The sequence below is a fragment of the Gymnoscopelus braueri genome (assembly GCF_963280865.1).
Source record: "Gymnoscopelus braueri genome assembly, chromosome: 21".
Taxonomy (NCBI): Eukaryota; Metazoa; Chordata; class Actinopteri; order Myctophiformes; family Myctophidae; genus Gymnoscopelus; species Gymnoscopelus braueri.
In genome coordinates this window covers 41,943,661-41,969,080 of record NC_137623.1, presented here as the reverse complement: position 1 = coordinate 41,969,080, position 25,420 = coordinate 41,943,661, and the positions used below count along the sequence as shown (strand labels likewise).

General features: G+C 38.7%; 1 protein-coding gene and 1 long non-coding RNA gene across 2 annotated transcripts in view; one reads left to right on the top strand and one right to left on the bottom strand.

Annotated features, from left to right (window-relative positions):
* Positions 1-9,055, bottom strand: part of LOC308077378 (uncharacterized protein) — an 833,561-nt gene extending 824,506 nt beyond the window's left edge. The window contains exons 1-4 of the mRNA XM_080418049.1: positions 8,932-9,055; positions 7,591-7,663; positions 5,598-5,648; positions 3,477-3,562 (exon numbers count right to left, since the gene is read on the bottom strand). The gene's annotated coding sequence lies outside the window, so the exon portion shown is untranslated. The remainder of the gene's footprint in view (positions 1-3,476; positions 3,563-5,597; positions 5,649-7,590; positions 7,664-8,931) is intronic.
* A 5,818-nt stretch (positions 9,056-14,873) lies between these two features.
* Positions 14,874-17,763, top strand: LOC308077262. Its single transcript, XR_013932380.1, has 6 exons — positions 14,874-14,946; positions 16,085-16,169; positions 16,451-16,515; positions 16,675-16,835; positions 16,941-17,067; positions 17,574-17,763. It is a non-coding gene; the product is annotated as an uncharacterized lncRNA (long non-coding RNA).
* The last annotated feature ends 7,657 nt before the right edge of the window (positions 17,764-25,420 follow it).

Genomic DNA, 25,420 nt, shown 5'->3' with positions numbered 1-25,420 from the left:
TTATTAAAATGTACTGTCTTTACCAAAAAACAACCTTCAATACTAGTGTAGCATTAGTCACAAATAACTCTAGGCATCTAGAAACAACTTACTTACCGTTAAAAGTCACCAGAGGAGCTGTTCCGATCTGATGAACACTAGAAAAAAAAAGAACAATTTCAGACTAGCGCTATAGTTTTAGATATAATTAGATTTTCAGGCCGTTGCGCAGCCTTCAAACCTAGTCCTATGTTGCACTGCTATGACATGGGTCACTGAAGCATAGCCATTTGAAGTGTTATAGCTGCTATTACACATACCAAGTTTGGCGCGTTAAGCATGTTCGGAACTGGAGTTATGGCTGTTTAAAGGGCACATTTTTTATTACAATCTTTGTCTATGATCAAGTATCGGTATATATGAAGTAATTTCTCTGACTGCGTTGAGTTCTCTCATCTTTCCATAATGTGCATTATTGATGTGTTAGCAATCTAACAGCTGCATTTGTATGTATGGTGCTTATTTTATTTTATATCCATCTACCATTCATGCTATTATGGCTATATCAAACAAAGCTAACTATCCCTTGTTAAACTTTAACTATTCAACATTTTATACAATATTAACCAAAACATTTGGAAAAGTATAACTAAAGAGAGAAAGTATTACATAAGCATATATGTATACCAAAGATGATGTATATGATGAGTACACCATAGAATTGAAGTACGCATATCATCTGCATAGTTTATATTAGGTATAGCAGTGTGGGGAAATAATGCATTAATTTATAAGTTTACTGTTGCAAACACTAATGTTACCATTTATCTGTAGAGTAATGGTGTAACCATTTTGTTTTATTCCATTTGAATGTTTTGATTAAGACTTTGACTAAATTGAATCCTATATAGTCATGACCTTTTGAAAATGTGTGGAAACAGAATGAAACTAGAGAAAGTGCTTCTCGGAGCACAGGTCTCCACCAGGTCAGGTAGGTTATTGTGGGCCAGCAATGTTTGGAATGTGTCAATCAGGATGAATATGAAAAACTGGACAGATTTGTTTTGATCAATTGACTATGAAGATAATGTGTACCGATTTGCGTGATGTTTGGACAACATTTGTGGGACTAATCTAAAAACAATTGTTTTGCAAAAATCGGCCTCCTGATGGAACTATAATAGGGCAATGTTAAAGGTAGGGTAAGTGATTTGCAATTATTCAAATAATTGCGAAATGGGTCTATGTTCTGATAGTGCTCGTTACTATAGAGTGTCCTGTCCATATAAGGAGTCTCCATGTCTCTCCAGCTCTTTATAAACAGAAAATGCATTTTCGTTTCAGTTTCAGTTTCATTTCCAATTTTATCCAATCAGGATAGAGAACTCAATCAGGATATAGATTAAACAAGTGAAATTGGAAGTGATGACACTAAGGAATGAGCAGGAAAATTTTGAACTGGAACACTATAAAAATTAAGCTTAAAGGAGAATTTTGGACTAAAGTTTTCTTACCTTTTCTATGACATTATGATATCTTAGAAGGAATGGTACAGTAAAAAATTTTCATAACTCCACCCCTGAGCCGCCACAGCTTAAAAGGTGCGCGGATAGGCCTTAGGTTAGATCACATATTTTAATAGCTTTTTTTATTATTTTTTTTGGTGAGATCTGACGTTCATAGTGACAGAACATTGTCCCAAAAAAAAAAAAGTCAGAAGTCTCGCTAGACGAGATTGAAATCTCGAGATTTCAATCTCGTCTAGCGAGAATTCTGTTTTTTTTTTTTTTTTTGTTTTTGTTTGCATAGTGTTCTGTCACTATGAACGTCAGATCTAAAAAAAAAAAAAAAAAAAAAAGCTATTAAAATATGTGATCTAACCTAAGGCCTATCCGCGCACCTTTTAAGCTGTGGCGGCTCAGGGGTGGAGTTATGACATTTTTCTACTGTACCATTCCTCCTAAGATATCATAACGTCATAGAAAAGGTAAGAAAACTTTAGTCCAAAATTCCCCTTTAAAAATGGGTACTTTCTCCTGATTGGCTGAGATTTTGACACCTACCAGAAAATGTATTTTCTGTTTATTAAAGAGCTGGAGAGACAGGGAGACTCCTGTTACTGAAAAAACACTCTATAGCAATGATTATTATCAGAATATAGTGCTTTAACCTTTTAACAAAATACTTTTTGTTTTAACCCAAAAATATCACTTACCCTACCTTTAAGAGGGTGGCACTTGTATCTCAAAGTAGTGCGAATGTGCGTGTAAAGTTTCACCGCAATCAGACGGTGCTATGATTTGCGGTATTCTGTTCAAAATAGGCCACTGCTGCCCACTTTAGATGTCAATCTTAGCTAATCAGGATGGAATATGAAAGGTCCAACAGATCCATCTTGATCACATGACTATTTGCATGCAATTTGGATAAAATCTGAATGAGTAATATCAAAAATAAGTTTTACACAAGTCAGCCACCTGATGGCGCTATAAAAGGCAGATGTGAAAAATGCAGGGCAAAGGCTTTCTTGGCCACTAGGGAGTGTGCATACAAAGTTTTACACAGATCGGTGCAGTTATAGGTAAAAACATGAATTGACCTTCTATAACGCCACCATGAGGCTGACGTGACATTTTTCAAGTGGCATTTCTTCCTCTGCCAAGTGGGAATGTGCTTGCAAAATGTCACAGAAATTGCACGCCGTGTTCATGATTTGAGGCATTTTGTTCAAAACGGAGCAATCCTGCAAACTTTGGAAGCCAATGAGGATGGAATATGACAAATCTGAAAGACCGGTTTTGTTTAATGACAATAGAGATACTGTGTACCGATTAGCGCCATGTTTGGACAACATGTGTAGAAGCACGGTCAAAAGTGTGTTTTGCAAAAATCGGCCTCCTGGTGGTACAATTACAGGCCCATGTGACTGATTTGGGACATAATTCTGCTCTGGCATCCAGAGAGCGTGTGTGCACAGTTTTACTGCCATCAAGCCAACGATACCAGAGATTGACAGAGATTGACTGTCCACAGACAGAATGACACACACACACACACACAGGGTGCAAAACAGTCTCAGCCATGCCTTCCGGCCTGGCGGAGACAATAAAGTGTGCAAAATAAGCTAAAAATAATAGGAGTTGGGTCAGTTGGCATTTTAAAAATAAAGAAAATGTGTTTCAATTAAGCTAATAATCTGGGGACCAACAAAATAATTTGGGGACCCCTCCTGGGAATCTTGATAACCCCATGCATGTAATGCACCGATCTCTGTGAGGACGGCAGTCACAGAGATTATTCCATGATTTTTCAAAAGGTACAGTAAAATCACCGTTTTTTTTTGCTTGATATGGCAGTTAAAGAGTTAAGCTACATAGAGTATATATATTGGCAATGATTCCTTAAAAACAGAATGGATTGACCCCAAGACAATTTCCATATGCTAACATTAGATAGTTAGATCTAAAACGCTTTGTGTCATGTTATGTTAAACAAACCTTGCAGTAGTGCAGTCTGGGATGGTCCCCTCAGTCCACAGCTGTGTTGGCCAAGATATCAGGTCCGGTGTACAGCCACGCCACAGCTGAAAATATCAATCAAAAATACTGTATTTTAGACAAAATTATAAATTCTTCTTCGTCTTGGATACACCACTGTCTGGAATATTAACTGATCATCATACATACAGGTCTACTAATAACCTTTGTTGCTGTTGTCATCTTAAATTGACCAGCCAAAGTAAAATCCACGATTTTAGAGTGTTCTCCAACTTGTTTGGAGATCAGAGTAATGTGGTGGATGCGTTTAACGCATGTTGCCAATCAGCTGTGTAACATTAGCAGGCTAACGATGGCTCGTTGGGCCTCTGGATTATTAATCACAATTTTTCACAGAATATATATAACATATGCAAGGTTGCATTTTGTGTTATATAATGGATTGTTACAAATAGGCGGAGGTGGATTGTGACACAATGTTATGAAAAACAATGATGTAGCTAATAGAGCTAGCTCTGAAACATGACTTCAACCTGGTGTTTGCACTTTATCCATTTACGGCCAGTACATCTACATAAAAGTTTGAGAACCACTGCCCTACATCATCATACAAGAGTGGCATACAATAAGAGTAAAAAATAGCAGATCTACTAGCTGCCAACGTGTCTTGGTGCTCCACTTTTCCATGTCAAGGACCCGCAAAATGATATGCATTTGGCCGCAGACCCCATCTCAAAATATGGTGTTACAGGGACTCCCAGAAGCACATATCTGAGTTAAAAATGTTCGCAGAGGAACCCCAATATGATATGTATTTGGCAGCGGACCCTTATGTCAAAATGTGTTGTTCCAGGGACCCCCAGAAGCACAGATCAGAGTTAAAAATGTTTGCAAACTTTCAAGATTTTTCAAATATAGCAGATCTACAAGCTCACTTGGTGCTGCGCTATGATCTTGTATATCTGCTATTTTTGAATAGCCAAAGAAATCTAAAATGGCAGCGATCCCAGTCTTAAAGGGTTAATAAAAAATTCAGGCATGCCTAGCACTTATCACAATATACGTAAATCAAGCTATCGATATTGGCAATGGCTCCTTAAACACTGGCCCTGGATTGACCTCAAGACAATTAGACACACAAGTGAGCATGTTTGTTTGTCAGGTACTTATTAAAGCATACTTTCAAATGGAAATGAATATACTAAAAAATACATTGCATCCACGACGTGAAAACACAGCAACTATACCAGTTAACTACACCACTGTACCAGTATGCAAACAGTCTTACTTAAGTAGGGGTGCTACTGCTAGTATACTCCTTCTGGGTGAATACAGTAACTGCCTTTAATACGAAATTGTGAATTTGAGAGACCAATTTCATCCAATCAGGAGAGAGAACTCATACAGGACACAGCCTATCCAATCAATTTATTGATTATGATTGGATGAAATTGGCAACCCACCCTTTATTTTCTGTTTAAAAGGGACCTGCAGAGACAGGGTGTTCCCTGTTACTAAACAAACACAAAGCAATGATGGCTATCAGCATATAGCTTTCTATAACCGGGACAATAGCAAAGAAACCCATTTTTTGGGTGAACTCCTCCTTTAATGGGCATCAACATGGGCAATTTATTCAATACCTAACCACACCTCTAATCACCCCCTATAGAGGATATGCACATGCTTAAAGTGAATGGCACATCGAGTGGCAAAGCGAGTGGCAAAGCAACATGCAAAGTGAGTTTAACATTGTTTAATGTTGTTTAATGCAATCAGATATGACTTTTCTGTTTGGATGCATGGGCTGTCAAGGCCAGAAAGTATTTTTTTGACACTCAGTAGGCATTCCTGCATAACTTCCGGGTTTGATGATGATGTCACACGCATATCCTGTATTATCACCTTTCAGTCAGCTGACGACTCTATCGAAACCTGAAGCAACACATAATTGTCACCTGGATACCAGTGGTTCTCAAACTATTGTAATGTCAAGGAGCTTCCATTTTTTAGCCTATGCATAGACCACAGACCCCCATAACCTAGTATTTGACCCCAAGACAATGTCAATAAGCCAACATTAGATAGTTACATCTAAAATAGGATCAGGATGTTACACACCTTGCAGTAGGTCTGGGATGGTGTGTCTGTCACCTGGGTCCACAGCCAGAGCTGTAAAAAAACAAATACAATATTTTAGACACAAAGCTATTAAAGTACATGCATATCAATAGACAATAGCAGATCTACAAGCTCACAAGTGAGTTTGTAGATTGGCTATTTAATATAAGGCTACACGTTTACAGTGAACTTGTAGATCTGCCATTTTCAAATATGTATAATGCCTTGTTATCACATGGCTACAGATGTCTGGCAATTTGGGAGATAATTGGACAATAGCAAATCTACAAGCTCACAACACGTCGCATTGTGAACTTGTAGATCTGCCATTTTCAAATAGTTACAGTTTAAATAGGGCTGAAGTGGTTAATATAGCCTATGTTTTCAAACAGTAAGCACAATCTACAAAGTAAGATTTCAAATAATTGTAATGGATTACAAGTACAATATTTGTCCATCTATGCCACCTGCCAACATACCAAATCAGCAATGCAACACTGTACAGTACTCACGCCGTACACAGATAGACAGACAGTCTGAGCAAAAGGGCGTGAGCATGTCAATATAGGGACAATAGCAGATCTAGAAGCTCAGAAAATGAGCTTGTAGATCTGCTATTTTAAATAAGGTTAAGTGGTGTGACCATGTGTGACCCCCACACCCACCTCATTTCAGCCCTACTTTATCCTGTTAGTGGCTAGTGGTCTGTGTTTGTTTATTCACAATTTTAACAATGTATATAGCAAATGCAAGGTTGCATTTTGTGTTATATAATGGATTGTTACAAATAGGTCGATTGTGAAACGATGTTATGTAAAACAATGATGTAGCAAACAGACCTAGCTCTGAAACATGACTTCAACCTGATGTTTGCACTTTATCCATTTACGGCCTGTACATCTACATAAAAGTCCTTGAAATTAACAAGTTTGAGAACCACTGCCTTACTTCATCATAGTAGAGTGGCACACAATGTGCTCCACTTTTCCATGTCAAGGACCCCCAAAATGATATGCATTTGGCCGCAGACCCCAATCTCAAAATATGTTGTTCCAGGGACTCCCAATGGCATATAGTTAAAAATGTTGGCAAAGGACCCCTAAAATTATATGTATTTTGCTGCGGACCCTTATGTAAAAATAAGTTGTTCCAGAGACCCCCAGAAGCACAGATCAGAGTTAAAAATGTTTGCAAACTTTAAAGGTTTTTCAAAAATAGCAGATCTACAAGCTCACTTGGTGCTGCGCTATGAGCTTGTATATCTATATATAGCCAAAGAAATCTAATATGACAGCGATGCGTCCTTAAACACTGGCCCTGGATTTACCCAAAGACAATTAGGCACACACAAGTGAGCATGTTTGTTTGTCAGGTGCTTATTAAAGCATACTTTCAAATGGAAATGAATATACTAAATAATACATTGCATCCACAACGTGAAAACACAGCAACTATACCACCAGACTGTATGCAAACAGTCTTACTTTTAAGTAGGGCTGCTAGTATGCTCCTTCTGGGTTAACACAGTAACTGCTTTCAACCCCTTAAGACCGGGGACGCATCTATGTGTCAATTACAGATTTCTTTGGCTATTCAAAAATAGAAGATCTACAAGCAAGTATTCAAAGGCATCTACAAATATTTGCCAAACATATCAAATAGTGAGAAAAGCTGAAAAAGCAGATCTACAAGGTCACTTGTAAAATATAATATGACCCGCAATGAGCTTGTATGTGCCATTTTTTCAAAATCATTTTAAGATGGGAGTCCGCGGCCAAATACATATCATTTTGAGGGTCCTTGACATGGAAAAGTTGGAGCACCACTGATATAGCAACATATGTGTTTTACAAACTATTTATAGAATATATATATTCAAAGATTTGCACAATTTTTCAAAAATACCAAATCTACAAGCTCATAGCGCAGTACCGAGTGACCATTTTCATAATGGAAACATTAGATGATTACAAATGTGTCAGGTTTAACAAACCTGGCTTGCAGTAGTGTTACACTGGAAGAGGTCTGTCTGCTCTTGTCACCAACAAACAAGATCTCCACCACACCTGCAAATGAATTAAAACATATATTTATCATGAATTAAAAAATATATTTATTTTAGACACAAAGTTAAACTTAAGATACATTTGTTATTGATTTACATAGACAGTTGCTCACACCACATCTTATGTAGATCTACAAATGAGCTTCTACATCTGCTATATTCAATAGTGTAAGTGTGCTTTTTCCATTGAGGTAATTTATTCTAAGCACACAAGTGAGCTTGTAGATCTGCTACTTTTCAATCTGTAAAAATATTGCAAAAACAGTATTGACACACACACACACACACACACACACACACACACACACACACACACACACACACACACACACACACACACACACACACACACACACACACACACACACACACACACACACACACACACACACACACACACACACACACACACTCTTAAGTCCTACAGGAGAATTCCTGGGTGCGTTCGAAAATACAGCACTGAGCGCACTGGCCAATACAAACTAATAGGCGAGTGTGCTCCGGTGCGTAATTTTCGAACGCGCCCCCTGTTAGTGGCTAGTTGTCGGTCTTAATCACAAGTTTTATTTTAACAGAATATATAACAAACAAATGCATAGTCGATTAAAAGCTGCATTTTGTGTTATATATAATGAATTGATACAGATATATGGTCGATTGTGAGACGATGTCTCACCGACACCAAAAACAAACTTAGCTTAGCCTACAGAACTAGCATGGAACATGGCTTAACTTCAACCTGGTGTTTGCACTTTGTCCATATACGAACCATACATCTACATAAACGTTCACATTTCAAATATAAAGTGGTTATCTCATGGCCACGGATGTTACAATTATGTAGGGGCCCACAGAAGTACCAGTATGTTCCGTATTGTTCAATAAAAAACATTTTAATCCGATCGGTGGCCAGTCTCTCACCATTTCCGCCATGCTTTCAACTGTGTGACCCTATCGGTTGGGAAGTGTATTGCACTCTGATACAATATAACTCTATGAGAAAATGGCCACCGATCAGATTAAAAGTATTTTAATTGAACAATACGGAAGATACGGCTACTTCTGAGGGCCCGTACATAATTATAACATCCATGGCCATCGGGTAAACACTTTGTTTGAAATGTGAACGTTTAAGTAGATGTACGGAACAAAACGGGGAAAAGTGCAAACACCAGGTTGGCGTTCATCCACGACGATGCGACGTTAGCTTGGAAAGTTAGGGGCTAATAGACGGATATACTATAATACAACAATTATATTATTACTCACCTCACACAAAAGACGACGAAATGAAACTCCTCCGAAGAAAAGATGTAGATCAGATATGATATAAAGGCAAATGAAGTTTAATGGTTAGCACTTTCTCTCGCCACTATATCTCCGACCGGCAAACCAAGTTCTGAGAAGTAAGGCAGCAGGGGGGTGGCTTGTCTCAGCATGTGCTTTAAGGGTTGCCAGGTTTTGCGACAGAAACAAGCAACCAGGTCTATGAAAACAAGCCCAAAAGAAGCGAGCCCTTCGCCATTTAAAAACTAGGCTATTTGAAAAAAGCCGATCAACAAGCTCACAACTCCTTGCGATAAGAAACTGCACTTTAAGAAAAATGCCAAAAAGTCACAACCACAAATATTTACGAGCAACTTGAGAGAAAAAGTAGCCACAATTCGCTTATAATAAGCGGACATGGCAACGCTAACGTGTATCGTTACATCATCTGACATCATGATCATGATCTTCTTTTCGCAGATAAGCAGTGGTGTAAAGTAACTAAGTACATTTACTCAAGTACTGTACTTAAGTACAATTTTGAGGTACTTTTACTTTACTGGAGTATTTCCAATTGTCTATACTTTTACTTTTACTCCACTACATCTCAGAGGCAAATATTGTACTTTTACTCCACTACAATTATTTGAAAACTTTAGTTACTAGTTACTTTGCAGATATCAATTATTACATTATAAAACATACATTAACCACTTTAGACCTATTATATAACTAGGCTATTTGAAAATAGCCGATCTACAAGCTCACAACGCGTCGCAGCTTGTACATCGCGACGCGTTGTGAGCTTGTAGATCTGCTATTTTCAAACATTTTGGTACTTTTACTTTTGGTACTTTAAGTACATTTTGATACCAATACTTTTGTACTTTTACTCAAGTATATTTTGAATTCCGGACTTTTACTTGTAACAAAGTACTTTTTACATTGCAGTATTGATACTTTTACTTAAATAAAACATTTGAGTACTTTTTCCACCACTGCAGATAAGTGAGGCTGGGACCGAGGCTACATCATGATAGAACAGCGGCATAAAACTAAAAGTAAAGTAAAAGTTTAAAAAAAAAGAAGTTAGGCTAATGAAAATAAAAATAAAGACTAAAAGGAGTTAATGAGAAGAAAAATATGTTCTAACCTCTGAAAATGATCCTTACATTAATCTTAAAAAAGGAATTTTACTGAAATATTTCTATGTAGTTATTTAGTTTTTTATAACCAAAAAGTAAAATAACAAAACAACAACAGCAATAATAATAATAATAATAATAATAATAATAATAATAATAATAATAATAATAATAATAATTTAAAATTATTATTATTATAATAAACCACAAAAGGCAGGTAGATTCCTCCCAGGGAGTTAATGAGATGAAAAATATTTTCTAACCTCTGAAAATGATCCTTACATTAGTCTTAATTTTTTTTTTACTGAAATATTTCTATGTAGTTATTTTGTTTTTTATAACTAAAAAGTAAAATAACGAAACAACAGCAATAATAATAATAATAATAATAATAATAATAATAATTGTAATAATAATAATAATAATAATAATATTAATAATGATAATTTAAAATACTTATTATTATAATAAACCACAAAAGGCAGGTAGATTCCTCCCAGGAAATGTCAAATGTTTCCTAAACAAAACAAAAAAACATTTAATTAACAATAACTATCAATTAAATAATAAAACTTATTGAATTATAAAATACAAATTATTTATTTGTCCAAATAAAGTCACAGGCTTTTACATTTTTTGTAGGGCCCTCCCACTAATTGTGCAAGCCAATTACATTGTCACATGTCATCAGAGATCATGTGTAACTTAATGGAGTGGATTGGTCAAAAAATTATAATGTTTTTGCATCGAACGGTTACGTTTTGTGCATTTGTGGCGCCCCCTATGGGTCAAAGTGGAAATGCTTTTGGGGATTCTTTGAGTAAACCACCCTCGACATGTGATTCAAATTTGGGATCAATTGGACGTTTCGTTCGTGATTTTTGGCATTTTTGGTAAAACGGGCTCCTCCCGCTAACTTTGGAAGCCAATTACGGACGAACGGTAAGGACTATCAAAATGCCGTTTCGATAGATTTATCGCATGGGTCCATAGATGACCTGTACCGATTTGTGTGAGATTTGGACAAAATTTGTAGGAAAAGGAGCAAAAAGTGTGTTTTGAAGAAAATTCAAAATGGCGATCTATCCAGACGCAAATGGGCGTGGCCTATATGGGGAGATGCGTAGTGACCCAAGGAATCCAGGGAAAAAGACATTTTGATTTTACGACCTACGGTTCAAGAGTTATAAGCCAAAACGTAAAGGACGCTGTTATAGCGCCACCATGTGGCCGATTAGTGTAATTATTTTTTCAATAATTTCGGACTAAATTATGAACCTCCCCTCCAAATGTGGTAACTCTAGCTCTTACGGTTTCTGAGAAAAAAATACTTGAATTTGAGTTTTTTCACTTTTACATTAAAGCGGATGGGGAAATGTAATGCACTAATAAATCAATATCAATTAAACTATTTAACCAATCTCTTAGCAAAATACAAGCGCACGATTCCAGGTCAAGACGGTCATTTTGACATATGGCACGACATTGGGGGATAAAAACTGTGGGAGGAGAAGCGTGCCAAAGTATTGTTTATCTAGAAAGAATAATAAAGAGTATAGAGTACTATAGTCTGGTTGCCCTGTTAGGGCAACCACACTAATAATAAAGTCGGAGGATTACTATAGTCTGGTTGCCCTGTTAGGGCAACCACACTAATAAAGTGTGAGGATTACTATAGTCTGGTTGCCCTGTTAGGGCAACCACACTAACTAGACGCGTCGCAATTCAGGGCAATTGCAGAGTGTGGTTGCACCGACGCTAGTCGCGGGTCGCTGCCGCCGGGACTCGAGGAATACGCTGGGAGGAATACCGTCGAAGGCTGTGCCAATTACATTGTCACATAACTCCTGAGATCACTTGCGTTTTCGCCGGGACTCGGGGAATACGCTGGGAGGAATACCGTCGGAGGCCGCGTGACGTGCCATTCGAATCGGGTGTCGATCGGATCCTGCCTTCGTGATACATGCCGTTTTGATTTTAGGAAATAGGCCCCTCCCACAAATGTAACGGGCCAATCATATTGTCACGTCACTCCTGATATCATTTATTTCATTTTGAGAGGATTGATCCCCCCAAAAATCATATTTTTTGCATCAAACGGTTACGTTTTGTGCATTTGTGGCGCCCCCTATGGGTCAAAGTGGAAATACTTTTGGGGATTCGTTGAGTAAACCACCCTCGACATGTGACTCAAATTTGGGATTGACTGGACGTTTCGTTAGTGATTTGTGGCCTTTTTTGTAAAACGGGCCCCTTCCGCTAACTTTGGAAGCCATTTACGGACGAACGGTATGGACTATCAAAATTCTGTTTCGCTCCAGATTATCGCATGGGTCCAGAGATAATGTGTACCGATTTGTGTGAAATTTGGAGAAAATATGTGGGAGGAGGAGCTAAAAGTGTGTTTTGAAGAAAATTCAAAATGGCGGAAAATCTATCCTGACGCAAATGGGCGTGGCCTATATGGGGAGTTGCGTCATGACCCAAGGAATCTAGGGGAAAACGGATTTTTATTCTAGGACCTACGGTTCAAAAGTTATAGGCCAAAAACGTCAAGTGGGCTGTTATAGCGCCACCATGAGGCCGAATGGTGTGATTATTTATTTAAATAATTTCGGACTAAATTATAAACCTCCCCTCCAAATCTGGTAACTCTAGCTCGTACGGTTTCTGAGAAAAAAATACTTGAATTTGAGTTTTTTCACTTTTCCATTAAAGTGGATGGGGACATTTAATGCACTAATAAATCAATATCAATAAAACTATGCAACCAATCTCTTAACAAAATACAAGCAGACGATTCCCGGTGAGGCCGGTCATTTTGACATATGGCACTAAATTGGGAAAAATAAACTGTGGGAGGAGATGCGGTTGAAAAAATTGTTTATCTAGAATAAAGTTTCTCTATAACAATAGTCTGGTTGCCCATTCGGGCAACCACACTAACTAGACGCGTCGCAATTCAGGGCAATTGCAAAGTGTGGTTGCGCCGACGCGAGTCGCGGGTCGCGGCCGCCGGGCTCTAGGAATACGCTGGGAGGAATACCGTCGGAGGAAGCGCCAATTACATTGTCACGTCACTCCTGAGATCACTTGCGTTTCATTTAGAGAGGATTGAACCCCCCAAAAATCATGTTTTTGCATCAAACGGTTACGTTTTGTGCATTTGTGGCTTTGGAAGCCAATTACGGACGAACGGTAAGGACTATCAAAATGCCGTTTTGATATATTTATTGCATGGGTCCATAGATCATGTGTATCGATTTGTGTGAGATTTGGTAAAAATTTGAAGGAAAAGGAGCAAAAATTGTGTTTTGAAGAAAATTCAAAATGGCGGAAAATCTATCCTGACGCAAATGGGCGTGGCCTATATGGGGAGATGCGTAGTGACCCAAGGAATCCAGGGATGAAGACATTTTGATTTTACGAACTACGGTTCAAGAGTTATAGGCCAAAACGTAAAGTGGGCTGTTATAGCGCCACCATGAGGCCGATTGGTGTAAATTTTTTTTAAATAATTTCTGACTAAATTATAAACCTCCCCTCCAAATCTGGTAACTCTAGCTCTTACGGTTTCTGAGAAAAAAATACTTGAATTTGAGTTTTTTCACTTTTCCATTAAAGTGGATGGGGAAATTTAATGCACTAATAAATCAAAAACTATGCAACCAATCTCTTAGCAAAATACAAGCACACGATTCCCGGTGAAGCCGGTCATTTTGACATATGGCACTAAATTGGGAAAAATAAACTGTGGGAGGAGATGCGGTTCAAAGTATTGTTTATCTAGAAAGAATAAAGTTCATCAAGTACTATAGTCTGGTTGCCCTGTTAGGGCAACCACACTAATAAAGTGTGAGGATTACTATAGTCTGGTTGCCCTGTTAGGGCAACCACACTAATGATAATAATAATACATTTTATTTTTAACGCACTTTACATTTTTGGAAATCACAAAGTGCTACAGGGTTTATAAACAAAAGGCACAACAATTTAAAATGTTTTACTTGATGTGAACATAATCATCATTATCAGTTATTATTAGCATTATTAATTTTATCCTTCAACTTCTTGTTTATGCCCCAAAATGACTGCTATACAGGTTTTGTAGCAATTTGTAGAAATTATAGAAATATTAGACCTTGATTGTCAAATGTTTAAGAATTTTCTAATCATACTTCTTATAATAATTTATATATATAATACTTTATTTTACTTTAAAACATTTTCCAAATATTACATTTTTTTTTAACATTTCGGACAAAATAGCCAATTTTACATTGAGGTGTGCAGATATCCCATGCAATGCCCGTTACTTACAGCAGTGGTTCTCAACCTTTTCAGGCCGAGATCCCCCAAAATAATTTGAACTGGGGACCCCCGCCCCAACCAATGTGCACGTAGGAGTTGATGCATTTAGTTTGACTCCGTTCCACAGATCAATATTGTGAAAATAGCCGATCTACAAGCTCACAACAACGACTCGGTGGGTTATTTTTGCCTCTTTCTTATATTATTATTGGACAATTTGGCCAATGTTTGACCATTTGTTTTAGTATACTTTGTTGATTACTTTTGATGCAGTAATGGTCTTTTTCTTTGCTTTCTTTTATTTTTACTTTTTTTTTTAGGAATTAAAAAGGTTACATAAATTGTTACTTCACTGTCATCTGGGGACCCCCCCAAAATCATGTTGGGGACCCCCCTCGGGGTCCCTACCCCACAGGTTGAGAACCACTACAATGACACATTAGGTTATGCATCTGAAGGCGGAGCCTATTCATTTTGAAATAGAGGAAGTAACGTCTGTCTGCTGAGCGAACATTTATTTACAAACAGGTTGCTTCCATGCTTCTACTCTACTAGATAACAGGTACGTTTAATTAGTTTATGGAATTAAAATGTTATCCAACTTGTTAGTATCGTAAATGTGCAGTTATATTAGTGTTATCCATGGATCACACGACGCTCGTCCGTCACGAGCGTCATGGCTGAACTTAGACCTGGTTTTTGCACGTTCTCCATTTAGAACCTGTACATCTACATAAACGTTCAGATTTTAAATATAAAGTGCTTACTCCATGGCCATGGATGTTACAAGTCTACTCGGGCACTCAGAAATACCCGTATTGTCTGTATTGTTCAATAAAAAGCATTTTAATTAGATCGGTGGCCATTTTCTCCGTATTTCCTTATGCGTTCAACTACGTGACCCTATCGGTTGGGAGGTGTACTGCACTCTGATACATTATAAGTCTATGACACAATGGCCACCGATCGGATTAAAATGCTTTTTTATGAACAATCCGGAATACACGGATACTTACACCCACCCGAAGTGAATTTTAACATCCGTGGCCATGAGATAAGCACTTTATATTTGAAATATGAACGTTTATGTAGGTGTAGGGAGAATGGTGTAGGTGTAATGGAGAAAGTGCAAAAAACAGGTTGAAGTTTCCTCATGACTGTCATGAATGTCGTGATTCGCTCGGGTCTAAAGCAATAATTATGTTTCGTCGTAAGACACTGTTGCACGCCCAAAAATCACTGATCTACGAGCTCACAGCGACACATTGTGAGCTTGTAGATAAGGTTTTTGGGGCGTGTAACACACTGTAAACAAACTGTGTGGAATATTTCTGAAACACTTTTGTAACTCAAATCTTGAGTCCTTAGCCAAGTACATATAGGCTACTAATTAGGGGGTCCTTGACTTGAACATGTTTGAGAACCACTGATTTGTAAACAAAGTGTGTGGAATATTTCTGAAACACTTTTGTAACTCAAATCTTGGGTCCTTGACGTGAACATGTTTGAGAACCACTGATTTGTACAACATTAATCATTAATCAGTTCTGCATTGTGAAACACTTTGCTAAATTCATCAGAAGAACTGAATGATGAGAAGGGGGCACGGTGGCGCAACTTATGAGCAATCTGATGAGTTAACATTACATTTTAAATTACTGACGCACAAATAATATCTATGTCTATTTCTACTATCACAGATGCTGAAAGAAACACCTGGCTTGCAGTGAGCACTGATCACCAGTGCAAAGACTGGACACTAAGAAGTGCGAAGACGATTTTCAGGTGAAAAAAACATCTGCTGCTACGTGATGTCTACTTGCAATAGAGTCTGAGGATGTCTTTATTTTTGTATTACATGTTTGGATACCTTTTACTTTCGTTTGATACTTTTCTTTTTTGTTGTTTGACATTTTCCTCCTTTATAATTCTTAATACTATGTATGCAAATACAATTAATAGCTTGTACAAAAAATTATGCCACTCTTTTACACCAAGCTGTTACCCTCAACTGTTGAGCTGGAGTCAATGACTACGCATTTTTTATTTGTTTTTCTGTCTTTTAGGTGTTGGCGACAGCAGCAGTTGTTGAAAGGATAATGAAGCTTCCCGACTCGTCTAATTGTCTTAGGTAGTGTAAACTGTTTTTTTCTAATCTGTTTTAAAGCATTGCAAATACGGAGACTATATGGAGGTCATGTTTTAGTTTAACAATCTTTTGTTATGTGGAAAGCAACAGACGAACACTGTTAACATGCAAACCATATACTGTATGTCTAATTATGTTTAGGTGAAGTTCTCACAGCTACAAAATGGATGCTGAGCATTGAGGGTCCGGTCGTTGTGGCTCCACAGATCAACTTCCTGGCTGGACTGGCAGCTTTTCCAGTTATTACAACTTCACTCTGGTGCACAGGAGCACGCCTGTTACACACTGGAATTCATTCAAAGGTAACTTTCTGCTTGAAGTAGAACCATCATATGTAACTCGAAAAATGTGCTCTCTTGTAGAGCAGCTATGAGTGCACCTTTTCCATATGTGATTTGTGATTTCAGATGTTTCGTTGGGATCAACCCATTGGCGGTGGCACCAACACGACAAAGCTGCTCAGCCAGAAAAGTGGGTCTATCCTCCTGTCTCCTCCCTCCTGAAGCGATTGATGGACTTAGATTGGCTTTGAGTGTAAGTTATGTGCAAAAGATTCATTTTCATTCATGCCTTTAATTTATTTGCTTGATTGCGAAGCATATCTTATTGCTCTTTCTGGTAAACAACCTGTGCTGATAATCTGTTGTTCGTACAAGTGAAGTTCATGTGATGTCAAACATACCATGAGATCATTCGACAAGACAAACTTACATAATTCTATTATTATTATTATTATTATTATTATTATTATTACATAATTCTTACCAATAATTGTAAATATAGAAGGTGTCTTGGACTCATAAATGCACTCACTTTTCAGACAATTCAAAATAATTGCATGTTTATGAAAAAAAAAGAATAAACTAATAAAATAGATACTGTTTGAATAAAGGCTTTGGGCTATCGGCCGATAAACTCACAAGGAAACTCATGTACACTAAATCAGGTGGTGTAGCAAAACTTATATGCTTGGAGTCTTTAGAAGATAGACTCGAGGCATTTTTCCACTGTCGTCTCATATCCCTTTGGTCTCTTTGCAGAGGCAGCAATGAAGAAGTGGCCGCACGCAACTAAAGGCCAGCTGGGTCAAGCCATCAACAGCAAGTTGACAGAGCTCAGGCATCGCCGAAAGGCAGATAATAGAAATTATTATTCCTGTCTAAGATCAACCAATTATTTTCTGTTGCGATTATGTTTAATTGAGATTTTGAATAAATGTTTAATAACTTCCAGATGTTGTGTTTTATTTAATTCATATAGGTATGCATATTTGTATTTATGTAGGTATACATATCCTTAACATACTGTATATGTGTAAATAAACATATATGACCTATATTTAACATATATGTGTAAATAAACATATATGACCTATATTTAGCATATATATATAATGCATATATGAAATTGGACCCCTACATATATGGGCATATATGCAGCATTCATATATATGCGCAAATATGTGCATATATACATATATATGTGCATATATGTTGAGAGACATATATGTAGGGGTCCAATTTCATATATGTGGCATATATGTTGAACATATATGTGGCAATATAGGTTCATATATTTTCTTTCCATGTGGGATTCACCGTCTGTAGACTTGACTACGGTGGGTGTCCTTATTAATATGATCATGAACCAGCCAGACTTCTCTAGTTGTGATAGGCCTGCTTTCTGAGTCAGAACTGAACACCAATTTCATCAAATATGGACGCTTGGTCAAGAGCCTCAGGCATCTTATATAGAAATCCCAGTGCTTAAATATCACTGAACCTATTTGATAGTTGTATGCCTTCCACTTTCCACATACGCTTCATCTGGCAGTGTAAACTTATTGTAATGACTATCATTGTTTTGAAATGATGCCCTGTTTCTTTTCTTTTCTTTAATTTTTGTCTTCGTCTATGCTCTTTTTTCTTTCTCTTTTTTAAATTCCTTGATGTGAAATTGTCTTTTTTGGAAAAAGCTAATTAAAATATTATAAACCGAACCAGAGTGTCATATTTATTATTTATACATTTATAGCATTTATTTAATTGCATTCAGTTGCTTACAATCAATTTGCATTAATACAAAATAGAAGTATGGGTGTGTATTTAAAGAAGAAATCAAACAAGTCCCAAAACATTCTGGATTTTCCTCCTAACTTTAGTTCAACAGTACAGTCAAAATATCATTCACTGCACGATTCTCCCTCTTTCAGTCGCTATCACACCATCAATTCCCCGCTGCCTGAGGAGTGCCTCTGGCTGAACCCAGGCCTCATACAGTCATAGCTGAATGGGCAGAGAGCCCGCCTGGGAGGCAAAAGGTCCCAGTTTTGATTCCCTACCTCAGCAATGTGTCAAGGTGTCTCTGAGCAAGACACTTAAAGGCATAGTGTACCCTCAAAATGACTTTTTCTATCGATTAGTCACCCCATGGAGACTATAGAATTCATGGATATTTTTTGTTGTTGTCGCAATCCTAAGCCAATAATTTGATGACTGGCAGCGGTTCCGGTATAGGAGACACAAAGAGTCTCCTTCGTGTCTCCTACCGGAACCGCTGCCTACCGGTCTGCTGGTCATCAAATTATTGGCTTAGGAATGCAACAAAAACTTACTAAAAATATTCAGGAATTCAAGTCTCCATGGGGTGACTAGTCGATAGGAAAAAAAATATTTTTTTGGGTGAACTATCCCTTTAACCCCTAGTCTCACGAAGCCAAACTAATCCACACCTCTGAATGCGATATACACTGTGAGTCTGTGAGCACGCACGCACGCACGCACGCACGCACGCACGCACGCACGCACGCACGCACGCACGCACCAAATGCACCTCTGTCCCTCTTTCATCCCTGACCACAGCCTCTCCATTTGCAATCACTGTTGTTTATTGTTTACAAAAAGCCATTTACATAGTGTTTACATATATATGAGGCCATTTCCCTGCCTCTGCCCTCGATGACTGCTCTCAGGCGGAACTATGACACGCCTCGCTGGAAAGGCAATCGGCACCGTCCAATCAAGAGACTGGAGTCAAGTTTTGATGATGGGGATGGTGATGAGGATCATTGCAGGGTGGCAGAGAGGCGACAGAAGTTTGCCAGCAAAGTTTAGATTGGAAGATGGCATCTGGGAGTGTTTGAAGTTTTGTTCATTCAGTCAAAACCGAGTTTAGTGTTTTTTATTTGTGCATTTTTATTAATGTATTTATTTTATCCCTAGTCACACAGCATCCTGTTCGATGAAATTATGTTTACACTTCTATGGTAGAATATTTATACCCTACCTAAAGAGATTAATAAAATAAAATAAAAACTAGAAAAAGTGCTCCTCGGAGCACAGGTCTCCGCCAAGTCAGGTAGGTTATTGTGGCCTCCTGGTGGCGCTATAATAAGCCAATGTGAAAAGGGTGCCATTTCTTCTTAGGCCTTGCATGGCAATCGGACACTGCATTCATGATTTGAGGCATTTTGTCCCAAAAATGGGTTTCGCTAAATTAGACCTGCTGGTGGCGCTATAACAGGCCAATGTGAAAAGGGTGGCATTTCTTCCTCGGCCTAGTGGGAATGTGTGTGCAAAATTTCACATCGCACGTTGCGTTCATGATTTGAGGCATTTTGTTCAAACAGACCTATCCAGCAAACTTTGGAAGCCAATGTTAGCCAATTAGGATGGAATATGAAATATCGGGCACTTCCATCTTGATCACATGACTATAGAGATACTGTGTACCGATTTGCGTGGTTTTTGGACAGAATGTAAAGGAGTAATTAGTTTAGGTAAGTAAAGGAGTTTATAGTTAAAAATTAGTTTTACAAAAGTCTGCCTCCTGGTGGCACTCTAAAAGGCAGATGTGAAGAATGCATGGCAAAGGTTTTTCCTTTGCCTCTAGGGAGAATGCTTGCAAAGTTTCACGCAGATCGGTGCAGTTATAGTTAAAAATGCCAATTGTCCTGTTATAGCGCCACCATGAGGCTGATTTGAAAAGTTTCAAGTGGCATTTCTTCCTCGGCATAGTGGGAATGTACGTGTGCAATGGAAATGGCAAGCTGCGTTCATGATTTGAGGCAGTTTGTTCAAAACGGACCAATCCTGCAAACTTTGGAAGCCAACCTTAGCCAATGAGGATGGAATATGGGAAATCGGAGAGATCCGGGTTGATCACATAGAGATACGGTGTACCGATTTGCATGCTAAGATCTACAAGCAGATCTACAAGCTCATAGCGTGGCACTCGGTGCCGCGCTGTGAGCTTGTATATATCTGCTATTTTTGAATAGCCAAAGAAAAAATGACACAGATTTATTCCCGGTCTTAATGGACTATGGGGGGCTGCAGTTACACTTGGGCAGGCAAAGTGTTAACAGCCTTGAGACAGAGCTGCCAGGGCCCTTATTTAAAGGATAGCCTTTTTGGACAGTGCACTGTATGGTTTGTTGTCTTTTGTTGTGCTATAAGTATTTCCATTTGTTTGTAAGTCTATTTTTATTTAAAAGGCCTTCACTGTTATCTGCTGCATGGAACTGTTCCTGGTGGTTTGAGATAAATAAAACTAAAAATTCTGAACTTGTTCGTTTTTGGAGCCTTGGCCGCCGCTTGGTCAACCTTACGTATGAGTCAATTGTTTATGTGGAGTAGGCCTATTATTTAACCATATGAAACCTATATAGCATTCTTATTCTGAGCTATGTTATGATAGGCGTACAAAACAAACAGCACATACCGGTGTGTACCCTAACACAAGACATCAGAGGGAGATATGGACATGTTTACTGATCTGAGCTCACTCTTTGTGGGCAGTAACAGAGGAACTTTGTGTATGCTACATGCCTGCCTGTCACTTTTGGAGCAACAGAAAGCTGCTGTTGTATGAGTAAAGGGATTTTGTGTTGTGTGTTGTATATTTTAATGTACTGTGCCTTTTAACGCTTTTCTTCATGGGTTTTCGACTATTGTTTGGACCCAATGTTTTATGCAATTGTGTCAACAAAGTAACTAAACTAACTAACTAGCTACGAACAGCCGTCTCTTGAGGTCTTCTCACATGTCTGATTTCGACACTCTCCTCATCCCATGCAGGGCATTCCAGGCAAGTGCCCTCCGGACCTCAAGGTCCTGTTCCGTCGAAGCAGTCCAGGCCCCGAGATATTTGAAGTCCTCGACTGCCTCGAGCACCTGTGGCAGAGGCAGTGTTTTTGACCTCCGTGTTAACTGTCAATACTTTTGTTGTCTTGGCATTGAGCGTGAGGCCGATCTTCCTGCACTTCATTGCCAAGCACTTGCCTGCCTGCCTAAAGTACCACACACGCACGCACAAACACCCACAGTCAAAAATAAATGTACAAAGAAATCCACACATGTTAAATTAATTAAGTCAGGACCGACAGTACACATACTGTACACAAAACCTTATACACAGCAATCATATTATTTAAGCACATCCCACACAGGGGGATGAATTCCGGACTTTTACTTGTAACAGAGTATTTCTACATTGCAGTATTGATACTTTTACTGAAGGAAAGCAATTGAGTACTTTTTCCACCACTGCTATACTGCACCTCATCACAACACAATGCAACAATCAAGTGTGCTTGTGATGCAGTGCTCAGTGAACTCTCTGAACCCACCCAAACGATACCTATGGTGCGAAGTGCACTCGTATGTGACATGCTTATGCAGAAAATCCTGGCCCCTCTGAGAATAACAAGTATTGTGCGGCATGAAATTTATTCATAGCAAATTGCCAGTGGTCCCGGAATAAAGGCGGGCTTTTCACTCCTCCTGCTGTTGTGGCTTTCACGCTGCCATCATCATGACACCAGCAATCCATTCATCGCGGATCGTCTGGCTGATTCATCCGACAGTGCGGAGGTTGTAAACTCCTTCCTTTTCTTTTTCTCTCCATGAAAAGTCCCTGTAAATTGTACAGTGGTGGAAAAAGTACTCAAATGTTTTACTTAAGTAAAAGTATCAATACTGCAATATAGATATACTCTGTTGCAAGTAAAAATTTACTTGATTAAAGTACAAAAGTATTGGCATCAATTATGCAGAATGTCCCATTTCAAGTTTTCAAATGTATGAAAATCTTTTGAAAATAGCAGATCTACAAGCTCACAATGCGTCGCAACGCATTGTGAGCTTGTTGATCGGCTATTTTCAAATGGCTGAAATGTATATAGGGCTGAAGTGTTTAATGTATGTTTTGTAATAATAATCCAAATCTACAAAGTATAACTAGTAAGTAAAAGTAGAAAGTAGAAATAAAAGTATTGGATATTGGAAATACTCAAGTAAAGTACTAATACCTCAAAATTGTACTTAAGTACAGTACTTAAGTAAATGTACTCTCACTCTCTCTCTCTCTCTCTCTCTCTCTCTCTCTCTCTCTCTCTCACTCAGTCTCATCCTACACTGCATGCAGCCTGCCTCTTTTCCAAACATCCGAGCCTCCTCTGTGTCTCATCCTCTCTTATAGCTCCCTGTAGCTTCTCACATCTGACTCAAAGTGCTGATGCTTACATACAGGAGTACAAGGGGAGCTGAACACCCTTGGCTACAGGCTGTACCTCAGACTTCTATCCCTTCCATACCTTCCATACTGCAGTTAAAAAACACTTGGTGCTCTGTTTCCTGTGACAGTCTGAACACTGCTCCCTTGGGGCCAGACGGTTCCTTCTCCATGGATCAAGTTGGACACTATATGCTCTTGGTACCAGGACCAGTGTTGCCATGTCTGCTTATTATAAGCGACTTTGGGCTTGTTTTTCAGTCAAGTCGCTCGTAATATTGGTAGTTGGCGGGTTGCGTTTTTTTTTGGGCTTGTTGTGCAATGTTGTTTTTAACCAGTGGTTCTCAAACATTTTCATGTCAAAGGAACCCCAAATTAATATGCATTTGTTCGAGGACCCCCATCTGAAAATATGTTATGCCACGGACCCCCATACCAGATTTGTGTATTTAAAATGTTTTAAAAAATATTCCATTTTTTTACGATTTTTCTTCAAGATTTTGTGGAAAATGGCAGATCTACAATGTTTAAAGTGCTCAGTGCAATATAGTCATACTGCACTGTAGTCATACTGGGGCCCATGGGGCCTGTGCAGTATATGTTTGGCAGAGAACGGGGTGTTTGCGAGTGATTCAGATTGCTGCCTCGAATGTACACCTGTGTTCAGACATTAACAACTCACATTAAACTACATGCAGCATCTTGCTGCCATTTGCTATACCTCCACAGAATGGAAGCGACAGTCTGTGTCTGTCAGTATGCAGTACACATTTATGAGTTGTACAGCGCAGAGCGCATACAGTACCTATAGAGCCTTTAAATAGTTTTTTTTTGCCAGCGTGTTGTGAGTCCTACTGTACATTAAACTGACAGCAATGAGGTACTGTATATGAGAAACTTCAAAGGAATGGCGCGGTCAACTCAAAGGCCAGTCTTGAGGTTAAATTGGAATTGGAAACGCTGAGGAAGACCAACAGGTCGAAGCACATCCGTTTATTACGACTGCTGCTGTGGAACATTAAGACTCAAATTATTTCTCCATGGATCAACCTGGAAACTGTTCTCTTGGGTCCAGACTGCTCACTCCCCAACTTTCCCACACACACACACACGTAAGCTGGGGAAAGGAACAACAGCAGCTGATGCAGGGGAGACCGACACTTGGTTGGTCCTTTGTTAGACCTGAAGCTACACAATGAAGGCACAGAGCGTTCTGCCACCAGACGTTCCGCCCAGTCCTTGGATTAATGACCCATGCACACGATCATCGTGTCTCTGGCAACTTAAACCATTTAAACCCCAGCATCGGTATTGAAAATAGCCAATCGACAAGCTCACAATGTTTTCTGCTTTCCCCACAATAACAGAAAACAGAAAAGACACTAGTATTGAGCCCTGAGGGACGGTTACCCATTTGAGATTTAAGTGGTTAAGTCATGGAGGACTGGGATTTTCACTGGTGTCACAGATAGAGGCCTACTAAGGGAAACCGTTGGTCAATCCGAAATGCCATTCAAGATTGACTGTAAAGTAGAATTTGAGAAAAAGACAATTGTGAGGACAAAGTTTTAGGCTTACAACTAGGAAAAGATACAGGTTGGGGTGGTGATTAAGATTAGGCATTTAGAGGTTAGGATTAGGGGCTGATGTTAGAGTTATGGCTGATTTATAGACTTAGTTGCGCACTGATTGTACAGTGTAAATAGCAGAGCTAAAAACATTGTACGTTTGTAGATCTGCTATTGTCGGGGCATGACACCACCACACAGCAAAGTTTACTGTAACTCATGCTTCAGTGTAAGGGGCAAACAAGTCAAATTGAAGGCATTTAAAACATTTTGATGTCCTCACAAGTATAGTACTAAAGTGTGTGTGTGTGTGTGTGTGTGTGTGTGTGTGTGTGTGTGTGTGTGTGTGTGTGTGTGTGTGTGTGTGTGTGTGTGTGCCCGCGCGCAGTGCAGTGCATTTTGTGTACATGCCAGGGGAGAATCAGACTGACTTAAATAAGTGCAGGCGTTCACATCCATCCCTGTCTCTATCCATTGCTGAGGGTGACAGGTGAAATGCTGACATCACCCTCTCCTTTAATCAGGTTTAGGAAATAATATATTCTTGTTGACATGTAAGTAGTAAATCAGGTATGAATAATGGAATGTCCTCTCTCTCTCTCTCTCTCTCTCTCTCTCTCTCTCTCTCTCTCTCTCTCTGGATCGATGGACACACTTGACGGATTGATGAGAGGAGAGGTTTTAAAGTAACGTGATGCCAACATTTCTGCTGTCTCATTCTCTCTGGCTGTTATACTTTAGATGCTCTTGTTTTCTTTATGTCTCCCTGATCCCCTATGTTTTAAAGCTTACTCAGCTCTAATTCA